This window comes from Hevea brasiliensis, chromosome 16 (genome assembly GCF_030052815.1).
Source record: "Hevea brasiliensis isolate MT/VB/25A 57/8 chromosome 16, ASM3005281v1, whole genome shotgun sequence".
NCBI lineage: Eukaryota > Viridiplantae > Streptophyta > Magnoliopsida > Malpighiales > Euphorbiaceae > Hevea > Hevea brasiliensis.
In genome coordinates, this window is record NC_079508.1 from 65262972 (window position 1) to 65273400 (window position 10429).

Below are 10429 nucleotides of genomic sequence, written 5' to 3' on the forward strand. Positions count from 1 at the left end.
CTATATCCATTTGATCTGTTGGTTGGTCAGAATTCTCCAATTCTAACTCTATTTGCCTTCCTTTGCTACCTTCTTGAATAAATTGTTGTTCAAGAAATATGACATCTCTGCTTATCACAACCTTTTGTGATGTAGGCAAATAAAAATAATAATCAAAACTTTCTTTTGGATATCCAACAAATTGACATTTTTCTGATCTGGTTTTCAATTTATTAGTGTTCAGCTTTTTAATATAAGCTGGATAATTGTTTTGCTGATTTTACAATCCCGCAAGTACACGGATCGCTAACAAGTAATAAAGTGATGAGTAGAGTATTATTCACACGAGGAATTTGATTAGCAAGTACCAATCTACACAGTAATTTTGACTGTCTAGGCTATCGAATACTTAGAGAATGAAGTTTGTTAACCTTAAACACTAGAATGGTAAACTTAAAAAGAAATGATTTATTTGAAACAATTCTGGAATTAAGATTTCACACTTGAATCTTGCTATGGATGTTATCTTATTTATTTACTAGTTTTGAGAATCGTTTACCTTGATGGAAATTAGTCCTACGATATCCTAAGTCCTCTCTCAAGGTACCTAGGGTGTATTCTAATTAACTTAAACCCAACTTTCATGGCGATCAGATTAATTAAAATCCCTTAAGGTCTTTGACTAATTTTGAGGTCCCACAAAGGTATCAGCCTATGTCTAGGTCAGAATTTCTAAGTTCAAGATCTTGATTTTCTAATATTAATCTTCACCTTTCAGTCCTTCAATTAATATTTACAATCAATACTAAGTGGGTACCAGCACATAGCATGCATTAAGATCACAAAAAATTAAATCAATGAACAAATCTCAAATCCAATAAATAAAATTTAATGTTTATCCATAACCATGATTACAAGCATTACTCTCCCAATTCCAGAATATAAAAACTACTCACTCATGAGTTCAACAAACATTATGATAAAAAAGTAAAAACAATAAAAAGAAATCATATAAAAGAAATAAAACAATAAAAATCCATTTAAGGAGATGGAATGAAGGAACCGAAGAGAGTTTGCAGCTTTGATCTTGTGGGACTTTGACTGGAGAACTCCCCTTGATACTGATATTCTTCTCCTCAAGACGGCTGGAGAGAGTGCAGAATGAGAGTCACTCTAAAACTCCTAAAAATGCTGTCAAAAGATAAAAGAGAGAGAGCCCCCTTTTTCTAATGTTTTCTCTTCTATTTATAATGGTTGCTTTAGGGTTAGGTCATTTTGAGTCCAAAAGGCTTTAGGAGTCTCATTTGAATCAGAAAACAAGAGCAGAAATTTGAGTTATAAAACTGGCTGCTGCATAGTATATGGCTTGTGTGTCACTACACGGCCCAGGGCCGTGTAACTTGCTGGAGTGGAACTGCGGAGTCTTGCATTGGCACAGAGAGTTACACGGGTCTGCACCAACTACACGGGCCTAGTTACACGGGCTGTGTACTATTGTTCCCATAAGGTTCTTCAAGCTTGTGCCTGGAAGAGACTTACACGGGTCTAATTACATGATCCATATACTTTTGTTTCTCCATTGGCTATCTGGCTTTCTTTTGACAGAAAGTTATATGGGTCTAGGGCTTGGCTTACAAGACTCGTGTACTTTGTATCAGCAGCAATACTCAGTCTCTTGACCTCTCTAAGCTTCCTTTTGCACTCCTATACTGTTGGGCTTTACCCAAACACCTGAAATGATGCAGAAAATATGGAATTAGGGGCTTGACAATAGAAATTACAAAAACTAATGAAATCAACTGCTATGCATGAAAATACTTTCTAAATGCTATGAGATAGTATATAAACGTGCTTAAAAACATCTATACAATTCAAGTGTATCAATAACCCCAAATCTTAATATGCTTAAGACTCAGTTTTCTTCCATGCCATATCTCATAAGCTATGGAAGAGACTAATTTTGATGGAATCCTATTCAGAATATACAAGATTGATTCTAATGCAAATCCCTAAAAGAAGATTAGCATATCAGTATAGCTCATCATACTGCGTACCATATCTAATAGGGTACGATTTCTCCTTTCAGATATACCATTCAGTTGTGGCATTTCTGGAGGAGTCAGCTGGGAGATAATGCCATGCTCTTTCAAGTATTCATCAAATTCAGTACTTAAGCATTCACCTCCACGATCTGATTGAAGAGTTTTAATACTTTTTCCTGTTTGATTTTCTACTTCACATTTAAATTCTTTGAACTTTTCAAAGGATTTTTATTTGTATTTCATCAAATACAAATACCCAATCTTTGATTTATCATCAATAAAGATAATAAAGTAATGAAAATCGCCTCTAACCCTTTCCTTAAATGGACCATATACATCACTATGTATCAATTCCAAAATATTTTAAGCTCTTAACCCTTGTCCAACAAAAGGTGATCTAGTCATTTTGTCTTGAAGGCAGGATTCACAAGTTGGAGTAGGTTCAAAACCCAATGAGGATAAAATCCCTATTTTCTCCAGCTTTGTAATCTTATCTTCTGTAACATAACCTAATCTTAAGTGCCAAATATATTTTGAACTTGAGTTGATTTTCATCATGGCATTACATTCATTTAGATTGCTTGCATTAGATTTGTATTTAAAATTATTATCTAAATAATAAAGTCCATCATGCATATAACTCGAGCCAACATATTTATTTCCAAAATAAATATTGCAAACATCATTTATGAACTGAAATTCATAGTCATTTCTAGTCAAACTAGATATAGAAATGATGTTCTTAAAAGTATCAGGTACATATAAAATATTATTTAAATACAAAACATATTCATACATGTATAAAAATTTAGATCCTATGGCTAAAGCTTCAACAGTTAAGCCATTGCTAATCCGGAGTCTAATATCTCATGACTGCAAGCTGCTACTACTTGCTAGTTCCTGCATATCATAAGTAATGTGAGAACTAGCACCAATATCTAAAATCCAAGCTGTAGATTAACTATGAGTATCATCAGAATCTAAACAACAAGACACAGACATACTTTCTGAAAGTCTATCCTTTTTGTCCTTCAGAGAAGCAAGATACTCTCGGTAGTTCCTTTTCTAGTGCCCATCCTTCTGGCAGTGGAAACACTTTCTCTTGCCTTTGTTAGCTTCAGTCTTGCCCTTCTATTTGGCTATCTTCTTGGAAGGTTCAGGAATTTGAGGTTTCTTATTCTTATTGCCCTTCTTCTTTTTGGACTTTCCAGTAGAAGAAGAAGATGCAATCAAAGACACCTTTTCCTTTATTGCCCGGCATGTTCTTTTGGGTAATAACTATCATGTTAAGCAACCCAGCCAAAGTACACTCTTGCTTTGTCATATGGAAATTTGTCACAAAATTTCCAAATGACTCAGGCAGGGATTGAAGGATCAGATATGTCTGCAGTTGGAAATCCATGTGAAAATTAAGATGTTCCAGTTGCTCAATAAGCGAATCATCTTGTGGACATGATCTCCTACATTCTGTCCCTCAGACATCCTCATGCGGAATAACTGTCTAGATATCTCATACCTAGCATTCCTACTGTGCTCACCATACAACTCTTGCAGGTGAAGGAGGATCTCACTTGCATTCTGCATGTTTTCATGTTGCTTTTATAACTCATTAGTCATAGAAGTAAGCATGTAACATTTGGCTCTCATATCATGCTCCTTCCACTTCTCCAAAGTGTATAGTTTCTCTTGTGTGGCCTATGGAGGTAAGGGACCAGGAACCTTCGAGTCTAAAACATATCCAAAACGTTCTAGGTTCAGGACAAGTTTTAAATTTTTGAGCTAATCAGAAATATTAGGTCCCGTCAACCTATTGTGATCAAGTATGCTCACAAGGATATTGGATGGTGGTGGTTGTTGTGTGCTCATTATTATCAGAAAAATTAACTACAGAAAATAACTAGATTAATTAGTAAATGTATCAAATAATTAACCAAAATGATTATGATCTTTTAATCAAATTGGTCCTCCCACTAACTTGGCGAATCCTACACTTTCAAAATAGAAAACAGAAATCCTAGTTGGATGGATTTCTAGTGGGTGATTAAATTCTTATAGTCTTATTAATCATTCTCAGGCACATCCATTATTGTAATTACAATAAATTATAAGTGAGCAACTCCTTGCCCATCACATCTCAGGTGAGGTTCAATCATTTATTTAGCCCCTAATACTCAAAATCTCAGGCACATCCATTATTAATTTATCTTGCATTAGTTAAGTTGATCCTATTGAGCCAGTAAACATGCAAATAATTTTAATATCCTAAGGCACATCCATTATTAGCCACCAACTATTTATATATTTACAACATCTTATGCTTTAACAATTATTCTTAAGAAAATCTCTTAAATAAATGCATCATATGTAAGTATTTAAAATTTCTTAAAATAATTGCATCAATGGAGGGCCATGATATAAGTACCTTAATTATACCATTTCCAACTTAATCATTTGTTTGGAAGATTTTGGGGTCGACTTAATTACTATTATGGTCTCACTTTGCACATTATCCAATTGGCATGCATATATCATATACTTGCATACATTCACATACATCTCATGCATACATGGATAAACAAATAATATGGTATGATTATGGACTTTCTAAGGGATTCAATTCTGAGCCATCAAGAATTGAATCAGGGCATTCCTAGGTGTATTTCATTCATTTATTTTATAAGAGTTGCTGAACGAGTACATAATCAACACTTGATCTTGATTTCCTTTCACTGGTCCCACCAATGCTCTTGACCTACTTGATCTTCTTGCAATCTAATTACATTGTAATCCTTGGCATACCAAGGCGAGTTTATAAGAATATGGACTTTAAAGTCCTCAAATAAATGAAATTACAATCCAAATTATTACAACATTTATAATACATGCCACTGAAATAAAATTAATTATTTTACAACCCAAAGAAAAATAAAAGAAATAAATCCAATCATATTGATCTTTTATTGTCTATGATCAACCTTCATGCATATTAAAATTTAATAATTAAATAAAATATACATACTAAAAATTAAATTGAATATCACATATTCAACCAAAAAATTCAGATTTGAATCTTATTCAAATAATTTAAATTTAGAAACCCTTTTCCAAATTTAATTCTATGAAAATAATTTTCATAAATTAATTGTATGATTAAAATTTCTAATTAAATAATTTAATTAGGTATGGGCTTAATTATGGGCATTAAAATACACAACAATTATATAATGGGCCCAAAAACTAAGCCCAAAATCCTAACACACCCTTGAGGTGTGTTTCACATTCATGCCGCCCCATGGTGAGCATCCAACCAGCTTTAGATCAATCCAAATTTGATCAAATCACACAATTAAACCTCATAAACAATCTTAATGGCAAATGGAGTGGCTCTGATACCAATTGAAGGAGTGGAAGCGTGATTATTGGGCATTAGAACCTTGAATTTCAAAAATTATTTCTAAGGTTACATGCACCATACCAAGTATCTTATGATCCTAATCAATTTTCAATGTCCAATTGCATACCAAAACATATTTTAGCATGCATTAAAATTTCATTTGCCATTAAAGATTATGAATTAATATTTAATTCAATTACACCCTAATTAAAAGAGGAATTTTTAGGTACTAACCTCTTGATGCAATATTAGGATGTTCTTAGGACCCCAAACGTTGTCCTTCTAGTTTATCTGCCACAAGCAAACACCAAAGTAGCAATGACAGCCCCTAGATTAACTTCTTAAGCCTTGTCAACCAATTATAAGATAGGGTTTATACTTTGTGAAGGTTGTATGAATGTATTGGATGTTAGAAACACTTTCTAATAATTTTAATTCAAGAGGAAATCACAGTTTTTTTCCTTTGAATCAATTGAGCAATTGAGAGGAGAAGGAGAGAGCAATGTGATGGCAACTTATTGAAGAAAAGAGAGAAGTCACTATTTTTCCTTATAACCTTTATTTATATACTTAGGTCGAACCCTAACTCTCTTGCCACATGTCATCACAAGATCCCATCTTGTTATTATTTGATTTAATCATATGAAGCCAAGTGTTAAGCTTCATTTAAATCATGACATGTGGTCTTCTATCATAGGAAGACAAGTGGCAAGATCATATGGTGCCATATGTCACCATCTTATGGTGCCACATGTCACCATGTGAAAAAACTAATTTGCCCTTACTTTTTAATTAGAGTTCTCAACCCAAAATTATAATTTCTCATCTTTAAATCAATTTATATCAAATATAAATAAATAAATTAATTAATTAATCTCTATTAATTAATTTCTTATAATTAAATTTATATTTAATCAAATTAAATATAAATTTAATTTATACTATACATCCAATAACCTAGATTTGGTTTCAAGTCATGCTAGGGACTTTGCAATTTTATTGCAAACCAAACATTTTTAATTAATTAATTAAAATTTTTAATTAATCAATTAAATCACATTTTAAATGGTGATTAGTTTGTGCAGATGTGTGACTTACTAGGCTCATTACTTATTGGCAATGAGAAATGATATTAACTCTTAATATCATTAGAACTCTTTCTTACCATAAATGATTTCTCTAAATCATTTCAGGCATCTCATAGACCATGGTTGACACCTAGCATAGTATACCATGGCTACCCAATCAGTAATAAGGAATTCCTTAAATGAATATTTAATCATATGTTGCCATGCACTAGAATCTCTCCGTTACAAAATCCCAATTCGAGCTGAAATCATGGTTAATGTCAAACCCCATTTGCTATGAACATTATGTTCTCTTTTAATTCCAGTTCTTGATTAATTAGATTTTCTTATCAGAAACTCTTTTCTGACTAAATCTGTCTGTCTTGGCCAGAAACTTGAAACATCAAGAACAATTAAATAAACATAGGATTTTATCCCTATTTACTTAGGGTAATGAATTCCATCTTGATCAACACCTATCTCCATATATAACTAGTAGGAGCCAACACATGCCCATATACCCATACACAGTACAAGTATGAAAGCAGTATCAAACTCAAATCACCTATATACAAGATAATTGTATTATCTTAGGTCTAAAGATTATATGTACTGATATGATATATGACAATGCATTGACAAGAGTAAACTCCATATACTTATCATAAGCGTCACTGGTTCGGCCTACTTATCATGTATAAGTGCCTATCATATTTGTTAAGTGGCATGAGACTCACCACTCCATCTTATTTATATCTCATATAAATACTTTGGGAACAAACATGATTACAATCTTTCTGGATAAGTCATGTTCTTTGTGAAGTATCCTCAATGTGAACCAATTTATGATACTTTGTGCTAGAAATACTGTCACTCATATTGTTAATAACTTAAGAATAGAATTTCTAATAAAATATCAATGGACCTTTTCTATTACACATAAATATATTATGTAAACGGAAAAGTGAAATTGCCTTTTATTAATAAGATATGTACAAGATACATACAAAATAATATGCTCTAGGGCATACTACTAACACATTGGACCCCTTCTTTGAGGCCTAAAAGCGCGCTATCCAAGTTAGAGGTTTACCACCCTATAAGGCCCTTCACCTTCTCCTCCCTTTCCGATGTTGGGCTCGACTCATTCCTGCCCCCTATTTGGATAAGGTCACCAGTGAGCCATGTCCTCCCAAAGGATCACTCTCACCAGAGATCTTGCTTTCCTCACGGGATGTTATAGGACCACCAGCTTCTGCCTGGTTCATCTCCGAACCACACCGTATTGAGAGATGTCGTCTCTGATACCAATTGTAACGCCTTTCTTGGAACTGGATAGTATTGTCCGCTTTGACTCACTGGACCTCAGTGCTTTGTCCCTTGGGCCCCTTCTTTGAGGCCCAAAAACAAGCTATCCAGGTTAGAGGTTTGCCACCTTATAAGGCCCTTCACCTTCCTCTCCCTTTCTACTGTGAGACTTGGTTCATTCTTGCCCCCCATCTGGACAAGGTCACCAGTAAGCCATGTCCTCCTAGGGGATTGCTCTCAGCCGAGATCTTCCTTTCCACGTGGGATGTTACAGTTAACATCGTTTTAGACCACTCATTGTACATATTGGAAATACTAATTTTAGATAAAAGAATTCAGAAGAGAGAGGTCAAGAAACACAAGCTTGAATGGAGAAACATAGGTTTTTGTATTCTTAACAAGGTTATCAAATGTGGGTGTAACGACCCAAACTAGGGGACGTTACTGATATTAGGGATCGGGTCAGTTTAATGTTACCAGAATCCGTAACAAGCCTGAAGCTTTGGAAAACATACATACATTCCTACATCTTACCTTCTTAACACATATCAAACCATTATACCTTAGTCCTTTCATCCATACATAAATATTCATAATATAATAATAGTTCATAATTTGAACCTTAACATACATGAAGTTTAAAGTGTAATGGTTCAACATGTGTACCCTCATAAGGGTTAACACAACATATACATCATTATACTTAAGCAATTATTATATTTTTTTTTCCAATTTTTCTTCAATCACTAACATAGTACTATCTATTCATAAATTACATATCCATCTACCCATACATCATATATAAAGAAGGCCTAAGACTACTCTTGATACTCTCTCTTCAAGGAACTCTTCTAGTCCTGCAACCCTGCATCTTACCTTCTTAACATATATCAAACCATTACACCTTAGTCTTTTCATCCATACATAAATATTCATAATATAATAATGGTTCATAATTTGAACCTTAATAAACATAAGATCCAAAGTGTAATGGTTTAACATGTGTACCATCATAAGGATTAACATAACATATAAATCATCATACTTAAGCAATTATTACATTTTTTTTTTCAAATTTTCTTTAATCACCAACACATTACTATCTATTCATAAATTACATGTTCATCTACCCATACATCACATATAAAGAAAGGCTAAGACTACTCCTGATACTCTCTCTTCAAGGAACTCTTCTAGTCCTGCAACCCTGCACCTGGAGTTTAAAGGAATGGGTAAGCTGACACAAGCTCAGTGAGTAAACTAAACATCATTTATTTGCATCATTCATTCATACATGTGCAATGCATCATTCACACATGTGTAATGCATCATTCACATAGATTTTCACATCACAAACATTTCACGTAAAATGGACATTATTACTAAAACTCCTAAAACTTTCCTTTTGAACATGACCTGTGTCATGTACTCAGGGTCAATTATCAGATCTCCCTTGAAGGACAACATCAAGATCTCCCCTTAGAATTTACTTATGAATCCATAACATATGTAACATTACATAAACATAATATGAGGGGAGTAATGGGTCATCCACTATCCATCAATGCACCAACAGTAATTTATGCAATTATACAACATCTTCATGTTCTAAATACATACATCCTAAATAAATATGATATAATGCATAAAGATGCTCATTAATTACTTATAAATAGTTTTTATTTTATTAAGATTAGAGTTACTATCTCTTGAACACTATCAACCTCTGTACTCGAATGGGAGTTATCCTTAAATCCTTACTCTTCTGAGTCCCTTAAGTCTGATCCTATAAAATCAGATCCTAGAGTTATACAAGACTCTAAAACTCTATGCATAATAGAAACATCCTATTTTAGGCCCTTAGGAACCATGAAATTAAGTTTTGGAACCTTGATATCAAAGAAGAAAATAAATGAGCAGAACCAAGTTTGGTTGCCAGACCTTGGACTTTGGCTATCGAATCTTGGAACAGCAGGTACCCAATTTTGAGCAATAGCCACTACGGCTGTCGAAGTCTAGAACTTTAGCTGCCGAACTTGGAAAATTTTTAGATTTTTTAAGAAAATGTAAACTTCAACTGTCAAACCTCTAGCTTTCGACAACCAAATTTGAGAATTTTCAGAATTTTCAAGTCAAAAACCTATAGATCCCTTCTCCCATCAACACCCAAACTCATTTCAAAGTTTCAAAATACAATCTCATCACATATACACATCTTTAGGGCTTAGAACAACTAGAAAACATGCTTAAAACCCACATACATTTATAAAAACTCAAATCCCAGGTTTTCCCCAAACCAACATAGCATAAACTTCTAAAAATTTAACTTAAAATAACTTTTTATGAAACTAAAGCTTTAGAAACCTAATTCCTCATTAATTCTCTTAGATCTATCTATTAGATTAAGAAGAAAAGAAGGTTACCTCTTTTCTTGGAGCTTGAAGGCGGGAGAACCAAAATTTTAAAACTTGAATCAACTATTTCACACTTCTAAATAGAAGAATCCACTTCTAGATCTTCGAAAACTCAAAGGAATATCTTTAAAGAGTTCCTTGCATGGCCCAATAGTTGAGAGAGAGAGGAAAGAAGAAACCCTAAGTGTTTTGAGTTGAAAATGAGCTATAATCCCTTTTATACCC